The 14,424-nt window shown below is 37.7% G+C and overlaps 1 long non-coding RNA gene across 1 annotated transcript in view; it reads left to right on the forward strand.

Moving 5' to 3' along the window:
* The window catches only part of LOC138403784 (uncharacterized), a 344,987-nt gene extending 334,277 nt beyond the window's left edge, over positions 1–10,710 (forward strand). The window contains exon 3 of the long non-coding RNA XR_011237947.1: positions 10,700–10,710. This is a non-coding gene — a long non-coding RNA (uncharacterized lncRNA). The remainder of the gene's footprint in view (positions 1–10,699) is intronic.
* The last annotated feature ends 3,714 nt before the right edge of the window (positions 10,711–14,424 follow it).

Below are 14,424 nucleotides of genomic sequence, written 5' to 3' on the forward strand. Positions count from 1 at the left end.
CCTTCTTGCCGGCTCTTCTGAGTAGAACCTACTTTCCGAACCAGTGGTAGTCTTGACATATGGCACCATAAACCACTTATATGATATTTAATAATAATTTATTTATTTCTACATGAAATGAATCAAACAATTTCAGTTCATTTTACGACGTAGGCACTCAATAACAGAGATTTTTTTGAAATAAGAACGCCCAAGGGGGTTAAATAGAAATATTAAAATAAAATTATTATACCAGCCCAGCCCGCTGAATCGATAACCTGAAGAACGTGGCGGGAAGTGGGTGGGTGAGGAAGGCAGAGGACCGTGTTTGGTGGCAGGCTCTTGAAAAGGTCTATGTCCAGCAGTGGACGCATACAGGCTAATTTATTGGATTGGATTTGGTAAAAATAAAGGAATGAAATATGTTTCAGGATTTACGAAAACTCCAGCCCCTTACTGATTTTTTTTTAAATAGATATAGCGAGCAAACGAGCAGGCGGGTCACCTGATGTTAAGTGATGTTCAAAAATATCACTCGATCAAAACTTGAGCCTAGGTTAGCAAATAGGATAAACTTAGGTCAGTAGTATCAGTGGTCGAACCATACCCAATATTGTTTCTTGCTCTAGTGTTTGATGAAATATCTGTTAATTTGCCCATTTTCCCAAACAGCCGCACTCAGAGTCGCTAACAGTTACTTAAGATTGAGTTAAAACGAGACATATTTATGTGAGAGATATAGCTCTGTCTCGTTTGCGACTTTGAGTACGGCTGTTAATGTTATTGTGAATTAGGATGATGCCTATCTCAAAAATAAATTATTTCTTAGGAATTATTAAATAGTGTGTAATTATTATTTAATTAAAAAAATCTTCCAAAATTCGTTAAATCCACGTCCGTCTGCTAACCATTTTTAAAATTAAATTATCAATTGAAATAAAAAATAGTTATAAGTCCCGCAAATTGCTAATGCGCGTGGCCGCCATTATAGTGACGTCAGCTAGACTAAAGTTTCGAGCTGATGGTATATTTTTTATTTCGGCTGACGTCAATATGACGTCATTTCGATGTTAATAAGACATCGTTCCAGCGCAATAGCAATCTGCGGGACTTATACGTCAAAATTCAAATGCCGTCAAACATTTATGACGTCACTTTTCATACAAGCTCCCTTAGCGAGCGTTTTGAATATTGATAAAAAATCGCTATACGGAACCCTGAAAAGCACATCATGGTCAAAAGCCATTACAAGCCCATAGAAATAAAACTTTCCAAATTACAATCCAAAAGTAAAGTTTACTAGTTTAATTTAATTACTCGACCCTTCGGCCCTTTTACTTCATGAAAGGCTCAAATTCCGTTTTATCCCGGATAGGTTTTCCAATTACGGTGACCGCAATGTTTGCACTTAAAATTGGTAAAACAAATTATCGCGCTAAAGTTTCTGAGTCGATTAATATAACCGCTTAAAGTTCATTGCGGTTAATTTTGTACGAAAGTCAACAGTCAGTATTAAATAAATAAATAAATAAAAAAGCCTTTATTCTAATACGTTACAAATAATAAAAAATTTAAACAATCTTACATTTCGTTTCCCTTATTCCATTAGCAATCAAATTACCAATCAAATAAAAATAATAATAATCGTTCATATTTTAAGTATAGTTCTATTCTTTTTTTTTTTCCTTCATAAAAAAAAACAGTCAGTATTATTCATAGAAATAATGTTGTAGTTAGTTAATTACCTACCAGAGTAGACTCCACTGTCCATCCGTCTGTCACCAATGACCAAGCTGTATCTCATGAACCGTGATAGTTAGACAGTTGAAATTTTCACAGGTTTTTTTTTTTTTTTTTTTTTTTCCTTATTGTTGAGTGCCAATTAGCTACTCAATTATATTACGATCTAGCCTAATGTATGACTAATAAGTAATTTTATTTTAACCTAAACTTATAAATTATCTTATATACTAAGAAATTGTCCACTGACGCATCTTAGTCTTTCTTGATTTGAGATATGACACTTTGTTCACGTGTTCTTTCAGCACTTACACTATGTACACTATCACTAATCACTATACACTAACTCAAAAGGTTTGGTCCTTTTTAGTCTTCTCACTGTCTCCGTTACGTCAAGCAGCTGGATTGCTTCAACGTTAACGTGGTGGTGAAGCCTATAGTCGTGGGCTTTGGCAGATTTGGTGATAACTTTATGGACGTATTCAATTTGAAGGTCCCTATGAATATCATCATTTCTGATGTACCAGGGTGCATTTACAATATTCCTGAGTACTTTGTTTTGGAACCGTTGGATGATTTGGATGTTACTTTTTTTGGTACAGCCCCACAGCTGTATGCCATAAGTCCAAATGGGCATCAGGGCATTTTCACAGGTGATGTAAAGGATTATTTAAATGATAAGCAAGCTTGGGAATGAGTTGCTTAACGGCTTTGTGATAGTTCTAATAAGTTTCAATAATTTTGTAAAGTGGTGATAATAAAAAGAATACCCGGCTGAGTTTGTTGTGGGCTCTTCTCAGACCTGGGCGCGTTTGGAACCCTCGTAGCTTTCGTTTTAACGCGAATAATTATTGCGTAATAATTATCACCACTATATCGTACAAATCCAACATCAAACTATCAAAAAGAGTAATTTATTACCTATTTTGAATAAATCATTTGACTTTGACTTTGACTTTGATGTATTTCTGTTGCCGCTAACGAAATACTAAAAAACAGAATAAAATAAGTATTTAAGGAGGCTCTCATACAACAAACGCGTTTTTTCTCTCGTTTTTATAGATAACTAGCTTATGCTCGCGACTTCGTCCGCGTGGACTACACAAATTTCAAACCCCTATTTCACCCCCTTAGGGGGTTGAATTTTTAAAAATCCTTTCTTAGCGGATGCCTACTTCATAATAGCTATCTGCATGCCAAATTTCCCGATCCGTCCAGTAGTTTGAGCTGTGCGTTGATAGATCAGTCAGTCAGTCAGTCAGTCAGTCATTCAGTCAGTCAGTCAGTCAGTCACCTTTTCCTTTTATATATATAGATTTTGAATAAATCATTTGACTTTGACTTTGATGTAGGTATTTCTGTTGCCGCTAACGAAATACTAAAAAACAGAATAAAATAAATATTTAAGGAGGCTCTCATACAACAAACGTGTTTTTTCTCTCGTTTTTATTTAACTAGCTTATGCTCGCGACTTCGTCCGCGTGGACTACACAAATTTCAAACCCCTATTTCACCCCCTTAGGGGGTTGAATTTTTAAAAATCCTTTCTCAGCGGCTGCCTACTTCATAATAGCTATCTGCATGCCAAATTTGAGCCCGATCCGTCCAATAGTTTTAGCTGGGCGTTGATAGATCAGTTAGTCAGTCACTCAGTCACCTTTACCTTCATATATTTAGACTAGCTAGAAAAGAGCTGGATTTAGGTTTTATTAATACCAGTGAGCAACCCTAACGTCTGTACACTTTGACTTTGCTCAGACTTAAATTTCAGTTAAAATGAGACAGTGTTAAGTCAGAAATATTCCGTTGTCTCGTTTTTTAAGTCCAAGCAGTCTTCCTTCAGTTATTTAATACTAGATGATGCCCGCGACTTCGTCCGCGTGGATTTAGCTTTTTAAAAATCCTGTGGGAACGCTTCAATTTTCCGGGATAAAAAGTAGGCTATTTTATTTTTATTTTTCATGTACCAAAATTGTAGTTACAAAGTAATAATAAATTAAGTTACATTGGAAATGCTTATCTCTAAACAGAGATTTCTTCCAGATTCCCAAGTCTAGGCTATGTCCTTCCCCGGGATGTAAGCTATCTCTGTACCAAATTTCGTCAAAATCGGTTGAACGGTTGAGCCGTGAAAAGCTAGCAGACAGACAGACAGACAGACACACTTTCGCATTTATAATAATATTAGTATGGATTTATCACTAGTTGAAGTAGTTTATTCCTGCAACGTTGTCTGAGTGGATTTAATTTTTCAAAAACCCCGTCGGAACACTTTGATTTTGATAAAAAGTAGCCTATGTCACTCTCCAGGTCTTTAACTACTTATACACATGCAAAAACTCACTTCGATGATAATATGGGCGGTGATGGATTTAGCAAAAAAAAAACCACTGACAAAAAAAAAGTACACGAAACGATAAAAAAAATTAACTAAGCCCTACTAGTTAAAAGAACAATCGGAGAGAGAGAGAAAGGAAAAGAAAAAAAACAATTTACTCCACTAATCCGTTATCACAATGGGTGTTTTATGCTGGAATTGAATCCCCCAAAAGTTCCAACATAAATTACCCGGGAATCTCGGGGGGACGCGATTTATGAAGACCACTTTTATTGTTTAAAGGTAAACGCGTATAAAGTTTGGTGTGAGGTAAGGCTGAGTGTTTATATCCAACTTATAAGTAGATATAATAATAAAACCAGTTAAATAGTTCTACTTTACTTTGGACTTTTACAATAAAAAACGGCCAAGTGCGAGTCAGGCTCGCGCAATGAGGGTTCCGTACTACAGTCGTATTTTTTCGACATTTTGCACGATAATTCAAAAACTATGATGCATAAAAATAAATAAAAATCTGTTTTAGAATGTACAGGTGAAGACCTTTCATATGATACCCCACTTGATATAGTCACTCACTTCGAAAGTTGAAAATACTAATTATTAGTTCATGACCACAATTTAATTTTTTTTTGTGTGATCTAACCCTAAATTCACGGTTTTCAGATTTTTCCCCAAATGTCAGCTATAAGATCTACCTACCTGCCAAATTTCATGATTCTAGGTCAACGGGAAGTACCCTGTAGGTTTCTTGACAGACAGACGGACAGACAGACAGACAGACAGACAGACAACAAAGTGATCCTATAAGGGTTCCGTTTTTCCTTTTGAGGTACGGAACCCTAAAAATGAAAATCTATAATACAGATAGCTATTATGGCGTGGGCATTCGCTAAGAAAGGATTTTTAGAAATTCAACCCCTAAAGGTGTAAAATAGGGGTTTGAAATTTACGTAGTCCACGCGGACGAAGTCGTGAGTATAAGCTGGTATCTAAACATATAAAAGGAAAAGGTGACTGACTGACTGACTGACTGCTTGATCTATCAACACACAGCACAAGCTACTGGACGAATCGTGCTAAAATTTGGCATGCAGATAGCTATTATGCTGTAGGCATCCGCTAAGAAAGGATTTTTGAAAATTCAACCCCTAAGGGGGTAAATTATGGGTTTCAAATTTGTGTAGTCCACGCGGACAAAGTCGCGAGCATAAGCTAGTTAAATATAATTTCACCCAATAAAAAATACAAGAACATTACTAGGTATATCAATTTACCGTTTAGAATTACTTGCTAAAAATAAACTCCGTCTCAAACGCTTCGCCCCAGGATCTATAGCGAATAGGTTACTAGGCGAAATTCTATTAAATCTTTTCATACCAAAAATAATTTACCCTTATAAAACGTCAAACTATCAGCCCCCTGGAAGAAAAATGGACGTAACAAAACAAAGTTACCTTTTCTATAAATAATGTTCAAACATAAATACACCCTATGCTGTAAATCTTAAAGTACAAAATGTAACAAACAGTTTCATATTTCGCAATTATGTAAGGAATAACTTTTAATATAAGTTTACAGGATCGTTCTTTTTTGCGTTCAACGGGGAAAAACTACACGTAATCGCATCAAGTTGTTAGATATTTTGAAATTTTTTATATTCTATAACTTTTTATTCCATATTTATAAAATATGTTTTTAATGATATAATTGCACATAATATTAGTTAATAATACTAATTCACACTAAACAGAAAACAAGATACATATTATGTTTTAAAGATGCAGCATTTAAAGACCCTAATTCAGTTGCCAGACGATCATAAGCGAGATACTGCGAGCCGCTGAACATAAGCGGTAAAATAACTGTTCTGTGTAAATGCAAGATTTTTGGACTTATGTCGTGATTTAACGATATTATTATTATATTGACAATCAAACAATCTCGTATTGATCGTGGTACGTACCCGTTACTTGCATTATACTTACGACACCTATGTCCAGCAATGGATGTCTATCGTCCGAAAGGACGTCGGACGAATAAATAAAATTAAATGCACTATCAGCATGTTTTCCCCTCCACTTTTAATACAGATACCTTCAAGTCTAGAGTGAATAGGTAAGCGTGCACCATCTTAGGTTGTATCGTTTCTTGCCAAATTCTTCTCTGATTACAGCGAAGAGCTAGTCAATGAATTTTAAAAAAATCTAAGAAAAAACGATTAAGTGTGGTCAGTCTCCTAGGTCAACACTTTAGACAATTTTCCATGCGATGTATTTTCTTGGAAAATTTGCTATGTGATACAGCAAAATCAAAATTTGAATCATTTATATAATCCATAGATTGAGAAAATCCTTTAGACACCATACGAGCGTGCTTCAAAAAAGTGAACTGCGAGTTAGACTTGTACAAAAGGGTTTCATATTTTCATGGTGGTCATTTTGAACTCTAACTATATAAAAAGAAAAGGTGACTGAGGACTGACTGACTGATCTATCAAGGCAGAGCTCAAACTACTGGACGGATCGCACTGAAATTTGGCATGCAGATAGCTATTATGACGTAGTAGGCATCCGCTAAGAAAGAATTTTTGAAAATTCAACCCCTGGGGGTGAAACAGGGGGTTTACAATTTGTGTAGTCCACGTGGACGAAGTCGCGAGCATAATCTAGTTTTTATTATATTTTGTTCATATAGCGGCAATAGAAATACACATTTCTGTGCAAATTTTAACTCAACGTATTACGGTTCACGAGATACAGTCCGTGACAGACAGATGAATGGATGGACGGATGGACGGAGAGCGGAGTCTTAGTAATAGGGTCCCGTTGTCTTCGGGTACCTACGGAACAGCAAAAAGTGTTATTTAATAAAAATACACGGTAATTTCTCGAAAGCTGTGTAAATTACAATTAAATATTTGTATGTCAGAATACTGGGAACTGATTAAATATAAAATATTCAGCTCATCACCATTTATGGTCATTCATTGTTTCGTGGTGATCTCATTATCATATGGTGACATGTAATTTAAATTATTCGTCATCTTGATAAATATCTGGACAGACTAGAAGATTTATTTATAGAAGATAGAAGGTAAAAATTAAATTGTTTGACGATTCAAAAGAATTTGTAAAAGTTTACTTGAACAAAAATATATGCTATTCCATTATATTCTATTCCATTCCATTCCATTAGGTTTTTCATTCCAATACAAGTTAGCCCTTGACTGCGATCTCACCTGGTGGTAAGTGATGATGCAGTCTAAGATGGAAGCGGGCTAACCTGGAAGGGCTGAAGAATGGAAAAGCACCTATCTGTCTTTATATGTAAAATTCAAAGTCCTGACTGACTGACTGACTGACTTATATATCAACGCACAGCGTAAACCGCTGGTCCTAGATCGCTGGAGACTTAAAATTTGGAGGGTATGTTTTATGTAAAGAGTAGGTATCCACTAAGAAAGGGGTTTTCGAAATTCCACCCCAAGTGGGTTAAATGGGGGCTTGAAATTTATGTAGTCCACGCGGACGAAGTCGCGAGCATAAGCTAGTTAAGTACATAAGTACATAATAATATTACAAAATAGAAAAACGAATTCACAGAAATCTGTTCGTTTTTTCATTTAATTTTCCGTGTAAACCCGGGCGTTATCAAATTATATCATTTTCTCGGTACTCGCCGCAGCATCGCGTGATTGTAGCCCAAACAATCATAGTATTTACATATAGCATACTTCAGATAAGTTCCTAGTAATTGTTATCAGTTTGAATTCCGCGCGTACTTGGGACACGAATCCTATGGAAAGGTATGCAGGAGTCGATCATGCCTGTTATCAGATAATGTAATCGTTTAGGGCTGCAACACACAAGACGCGAGACGTCAGCGCGTCGCGATGGCAATAGGCAGTACGTCACATTGTACTATACTCTGCCCAAGGAAAGAAGCTAATATAGGGCTTTCTCTGTAACGTAATCCTATACAAAAGACATGAAAATTTCGGTGGGCGTTAACCATTTTGAGGCACCAACCAATCACAAACGAAAGCATGTTTTCTGATTGATTTTCGAATGTTTTTGAAAATATTTTCGAATTGAATTTCGAATGTTTTTTGAAAACATGCTTGTGATTGGTTGGTGACTCAAAATGGTTAATGCCCACTAAGAGTTTTATCTTTATATCAATTATATGGGATTACGTTACAGAGAGAGCGCTATACTAACTTCTTCCCGCTGATAAGGTATAGTAAGTAATTGTTATCAGTTTGAATTCCGCGCGTGGTTGGGACTCGAATCCTATGGAAAGGTATGCAGGAGTCGATCATGCCTGTTATCAGATAATGTAATCGTAAGTCGCTGCAACACACAAGCCGCGAAACGTCATTGCGGCGCGATGGTAAGTGTTCGGCAGGACATCACCCCGAAGTAGGATCTCCAATCGTACTCTAAAATAGAGTACATATATTGCATAAATATCATACATTTTGAGAACTCACTCGCCATATTTGCTCTGTGTCATGTCAAAAGTACCACCCTTAGATTAAGGACTAAAATCGTACTTTTGACATGACAGTTGACACAACAAATATGGCGAGTGAGTTCTCAAAATGTATGCAGTATAGGCACTTTATAATATAGGCTATATATTATATTTGTACGAATCACGTGGCACCCACGCTACTGTATCACCTGTACAAAGTTTCAACTTATCGGGTAAATAATGCATGAATACACAGACAAAATGAACAGACAAAAAGAAAAAATGTAACACTAGTAAAGTACATACGCTAAAATGCTTATTTTATTTTTATTAACCGTCTCTGTTTCTGGCACAAAGTTCACTAATGTCGCCCATAACAAAAAAAACTGTTTAAGTTGTTACTTAAAACATCAGTTCTTGATTTTATTAACAGCTCAATACTGCACAGGTACAGCTAGCTTTTACGTGAAATAAACTGTGCAACTCCTTGTATTCAAACATTTACGAGTAGGAGCCGCGTTGCCACGTTGTCATCGTGTCGCGCTGCCACCACGCGGCCTGTTTGTTTCTACCTTAAGACATTTTTGTTCTTAGCGTTTTCGTTCAAGGTCGCTGTAAAGATGTGTCTTGTTCGACATGGCAGTTTTCCGGCTATTAGCCAGATCTTGTTAGTTGTTATCGACAGGCAACCAAGCTTCTCATAACAATCACAGTCTTAATTTAAGGCTAACGTCAAAGTAAGTAGTAAATATGCACCGCTCGCCCTCCTACTGCTAAACATGCAAAGTGCACTTGAATTTGTGCATTGTAAGGTCTACATCTCCTGAGGATGCTCCAGTGTCGAGGCGAAACGTACATCGAGTGTGTTTGGGATTTGTGTGGTGCTGCGTGGTGGTGGTGCGTATTGCTTGCTTGGTGGCTGGCTTTTCCTGCAGTTTTTGGCAGTGGGAGGGCGGGCAGTGCATATCGCATGCTGCCACCATACAGATTTTTCTATTCCAGCGGATTATAGCAAATGAAGCTTTTGGTTTCTTATCCATTAATGCTTAGTTTTATAAATGCGAAAGTGTGTCTGTTTGTCTGTCTGGTAGCTTTTCACGGCCCAATCGTTCAACCGATTCTAATGAAATATGGTACAGAGTTAGCTTTATATCCCGGGGAAGGACATAGGCAAGTTTTTATCCCAGAAAATTAAAGAGTTCCCACAGGATTTTTGAAAACTTGAATCGCGTGCATCATCTGGCACATACTATTTTTTTTAGCTTATAAGCAATTTTAGACTCTGGTTAAAGAATAAATTTTACTTAAAAATATTACAATATCCTTAAAAATTCATGTCAAATGTATTAATATCTGTCTAGACAGTTTCGAGGCGGATTAAGAGTTATGCAAAACGTCAGGGTGTCTAGACTCTAGACACGAAAAGTCTAACAACGCCTTTCAAGCGTTTCTGCTGAAATATTATACCTATAGTACGCGACAGGTCGAGATGGTAATCGGGGTATGAGGCGGGGGAACGCCCCGCACTGCCCCCGGTGCGGGTGACGTGCGGGTTTGCGGGGCGACCCCACCCTGATTGCCATGTCGACCTCACCCATTTATATTTCTCTTAACTAGAACTCTATAGAACTCTTTAATTTTCCGGGATCAAAAGTAGCTTATATGCTCTATATGCTCTAACGACCTCCCTGGCGCAGTGGTGAGCGCTGTGGTCTTATTAGTGGGAGGTCCCGGGTTCGATTCCTGGCAGGGGTTTGGAATTTTATAATTTCTAAATTTCTGGTCTGGTTTGGTGGGAGGCTTCGGCCGTGGCTAGTTACCACCCTACCGGCAAAGCCGTGCCGCCAAGCGATTTAGCGTTCCGGTAAGATGCCGTGTAGAAACCAAAGGGGTATGGGTTTAATAAAAACTGCCATACCCCTTCCAGGTTAGCCCGCTATGATCTTAGACTGCATCATCACTTACCATCAGGTGAGACTGCAGTCAAGGGCTAACTTGTACCTAGCTGAATAAAAAAAAATGCAATGCCCCGGGATGCAAGCTATCTCTATACCAAATTTAATCAAAATTGGCTAAACGGATGGGCCGTGAAAAGCTAGCAGACAGACAAACAGACTGACAGACAGACAGACCGACACACTTTCGCATTTATAATTAGTATGGAAGTATGGATGAAGTAGTGATTGATGATGTCCTGGATTTTGTTAAGTAGTAAAACATGACCCACTTACCATCAAGTGATAGGCAAGTGTTAAAACGTGATCCACGTGTTGAGAACTACCAGGACCTCATAACTAATGCTAGTACGCAAACAACAATATTTGAATCCTCCATTATCGTCGCCTACAATATAATAATAGAACACGAGCCAATTGTCTGCTCTAATTTGTGTTTGATGTAGGTGACATGCATAGAGATATAAAGGATAGAGCCTCTATTAGGTGCGTCCCTACTTAGCCATACTAATATTATAAAAGTGTAAGTGAAAGTGAAAGTGAACGTGAAAGTGAAAGTGTATATATTTCAGTACAGAGATTTTTAAATGAAGTGACAAACATCATTGGCAGCCCGTTACTAGGGTTCGATTGTGTTTAAAAAGTACTGCAGTTTAGAAACTAGAATGACAAACCCCATGAAATATTTACAATAAATTATATTATGACCTTATGTACTTACGTACAACCCTGTATTGAGATTATGTCTCAACCCCCAATAAAAAAGCCCCGAAATTTGTTTGAAAATTTAACTTTTACAGCCGAATTTTCATGGCAAGATACGCTAAGATAACTAGCTTATGCTCGCAACTGGAATACACAAATTTTAACCCCCTATTTAACCCACTTAGGAGTGGAATTTTTTAAAATCCTTTCTTAGCGGATGCCTACGTCATAATAGCTATCTGCATGCTGCATGCTTAGGCCGATCCGTCCACGGTCCAGTAGTTTGAGCTGTGTTTGTGGTTACGTCACAAAAAAATTAAAATGTGTTCATGAACTAATAATTAGTATTTTCAATTATCAAAGTACGATAACTATATCACTATATCAAGCGGGGTATCATTTGAAAGGGATGTACCTGTACATTCTAAAACAGATTTTTATTTATTCGGTGCGCGACTCTGACTCGCACTTGGCCTGTTTTTCAGAAGTCTGTCTGTCAGTACAATAAGTTTAAATGTCCTTGTCATATCAAAAGCACATATTGGCAGAGCCCAGTTAAATGTTATCTATAGCAAATAATTGTTCGTCCGTCGGTGGGAACGAGTGTTCACTGTCCAAGTTTAACCAATCGGGTCAGATAAAGCGCACTACTAGATAAAATGTTGTGAAAATGTTGTATTCTAACGGACTGCAATGTATTATTATCATGAATGGAGGCTTTGTGCGTGTATGCTTTATTTTCAGGGTTCCGTACCTCAAAAGCAAATATATACACTGCCAAAATCATAATCCTTCCTTTTTGGCTTTGCCGTAGTCGGGTAAAAAAGATCACTTCGTTTTTAGGGTTCCGTACATGAAAAGGAAAAACGGAACCCTTATAGGATCACTTCGCTGTCTCTCTGTCTGTCAAGAAACCTACAGGGTACCTACTTCTCGTTGACCTAGATTCTAGAATCATGAAATTTGGCAGGTAGGTAGGCCTAATAGCAGGCATTAGGGGAAAATCTGAAAATTGTGAATTTGTAGTTACTTCACGCAAAAAAAAATTTAAATGTGTTCATGAACAAATAATATTAGTATTGCTATTGTCAACTTTCAAAGTAAGATTACTATATTATGAAAGGGCTTTACCTGTACATTCTAAAACAGATTTTTATTTATTTTTATGCATAATACTTAGTTTTTGATTTATCGTGCAAAATGTTGAAAAAATACGACTGTAGTACGGAACCCTCGGTGTGCGAGTCTGACTCGCACTTGGCCAGTTTGTATTCGAAAAATGACTAAAATAAATGACTGTACCAGCAACATCGACCTTTAGAAAGATATAGCAGTTTCGTAGAGCTATGTCTCTTTCTCTGAGACCGACAAAACGTTACATAGGTATGAGCAGTGGCGTGCAGCTCATAGAGGCATAAACACACTGCTTACCCTCATTGTAAGAAATCAATGCTTATTTTTCATTATAACCTGCCGCAAAATAAGTTTATACCTAAATGCATACCCTGACTTGAACTCCTGTGCACGCCACTGGGTATGAGTGACAGAGACAACGCTCTACGAAGCCGAAGTGTCTTTCTAAAGGTCGATGAGCAATATTTCTTGCCGGCTACTGTACCAAGTTCTCATAAATCCACTTCAATACGAGCAGATTTTTGAACCTATTCCAGTTAACTACGTAAAGCTAACATTTGTCTAACCAACTAATTTCATTAGTAAGCCAATAATAACGAAGTTTAAACTTTAGGCAGTGGTCCGACCGCCGGCGAGAAAACGACTAAGCTATCGGCGATTTTCTGTCTCAAAAAACGCACAATAAATGTACATTCCGTGTAAACGAAAGAGATGCATATATCAAAAGTTGCTCTCTGAATGTTCACACTGCCGGCGACGACTCGCTTTACTAGTTGTTTCACTGAGCGACGAGCTTTCAAAAATAAACTCGCCCAGCGATATTTGTTCAGCGATGCTCACTCGCTTGAGCACGTGTCACGCGCGCGCAGGTTTGCACAGGACTGAGCGACCGCAGGCGAATGGCGCGAGTAATCGTTCGTCGCACTTGCACACTCGTTTATAGCCTGGCGACAAAACTATCGAAACTACACACTCGCTTCCCACTGATCGCCAACTCGTTTATAGTTTCTAGTTCTACTCGTTTCTCGTTCATCGTCGGCGGTCGGACCACTGCCTTAAACCAATAAGACAAATGAACTGAGATTCATTTGATCTTCACACGCCTGTTCTCTGCTCAGATCTAATTACCACTGATTAAGAAGTTTAAACCTTGTTACTAATAGATTAGGGTTTAAATTTGAATAGTTGTGAAATGAAATGTGTCTATAGTTTGGAGCGGCTCTTATCAAGGTACTAAGTAAGTCAGCTGCTGCGTGAATTGATGATAATGTAAAGTTTTTTTTTTCAGATACAAGTTAGCCCCTGACTGCACTCACCTGATGGTAAGTGACGATGCAGTCTAAGGTGGGAGCGGGCTAACCTGGAAGGAGTATGGCAGTTTTTATTAAACCCATACACCTTTGGCTTCTACACGGCATCGTACCGGAACGCTAAATTGCTTGGCGGCATGGCTTTGCCGGTAAGGTGGTAACTAGCCACGGCCGAGGCCTCCTACCAGACCAGACTAGAAATTTAGAAATTATGTATGTATGTAGGTATGGGTTTAATAAAAACTGCCATACCCCTTCTAGGTTAGCCTGCTATCATCTCTTACCACCAGGTGAGATTGCAGTCTAGGGCTAACTTCTGCATCTGAATAAAAAAAAATATACTTTACTAGATGATACCCGCGACTTCGTCCGCGTGGATTTAGTTTTTTAAAAATCCCATGGGAACTCTTTGATTTTCCGAAATAAAAGTAGGCTATGTCCCCCGGGATGTAAGCTAGCTCTGTACCAAATTTCAACAAAATCGGTTTAAATGTTAGCACGCAGACAAAAAGACATACAGACAGACACACTTTCGCATTTATAATATTAGTATGGATATAGATGAAAGGGAAACAGTCCGTTGATAGACAGACGGAAAACGGAGGCTTAGTAATAGGAACCCGATGGCACTTTTTGAGTACAGAACCCTAAAAAGCTTTTTGACATTTAATTTACATCGCAATTGATAAAGCTTGCTCGTGCATTTGTTGTTATCTAAAAGTTAAACATAATAAGAGCTACTGTTAACTGTAACGCAACGATTTATATAATGTTATAAACGAAATCA

This window comes from Maniola hyperantus, chromosome 20, assembly GCF_902806685.2.
Source record: "Maniola hyperantus chromosome 20, iAphHyp1.2, whole genome shotgun sequence".
Taxonomy (NCBI): Eukaryota; Metazoa; Arthropoda; class Insecta; order Lepidoptera; family Nymphalidae; genus Maniola; species Maniola hyperantus.